We start from the raw sequence: 609 nt of genomic DNA, 5'->3' as shown, positions 1-609 counted from the left end.
TATATATATATATATATATATATATATATATATATATATATATATATATATATGTATTCATGCATGTTTCTATGTATGTATATATGTATGTATATCATGCTTAGACATCAATTTAAATCTAAATATGTTTATATATAAATACATGTTCGCCTGTGTGTGTGTATCTATGTGTATGTATGTGTTTATATAAGAATGTTATGATGTAGCTAGATAGATAACAAAGCCGTTATATAATGGCCACTAATCACATTGCCTCGTTATTTTGTGTCGAAATCAATCAATCACATAATCAGTCAAGCAATCTATCCAATCAATCAATCACCATTTAATTATAACAACATGATATCAATGATATCGATAAATCAGCTTTTCCTAATCAGAACTATTCAATGGTACGGTATATTTTTATTAAAAAAAAGAATTATATATATTTCAAAAAAAAGTTCACCACTATTTTGGTTTATTAGTCTACAATTTAGTGTCTGAAACTAGCAGAGTGTTTTAAAAGCTTCCATAACCTGCGTTTGATATAATATTTGCTGTTTATATATTATTACTGAGATTAAGTGCTTGTGTGTGTGTGTGCATGCGCTCGTGTATATATATATA

At 25.9% G+C, this 609-nt stretch overlaps 1 long non-coding RNA gene across 1 annotated transcript in view; it reads left to right on the top strand.

Moving 5' to 3' along the window:
- The window catches only part of LOC128250661 (uncharacterized), a 5,032-nt gene that overhangs the window by 3,473 nt on the left and 950 nt on the right, over positions 1 to 609 (top strand). The gene's annotated exons all lie outside the window — the stretch shown is intronic.

This window comes from Octopus bimaculoides, chromosome 24 (assembly GCF_001194135.2).
Source record: "Octopus bimaculoides isolate UCB-OBI-ISO-001 chromosome 24, ASM119413v2, whole genome shotgun sequence".
NCBI lineage: Eukaryota > Metazoa > Mollusca > Cephalopoda > Octopoda > Octopodidae > Octopus > Octopus bimaculoides.
The sequence above is the reverse complement of the archived record's forward strand: the minus strand, read 5'-3'. Positions and strand labels throughout refer to the sequence as shown.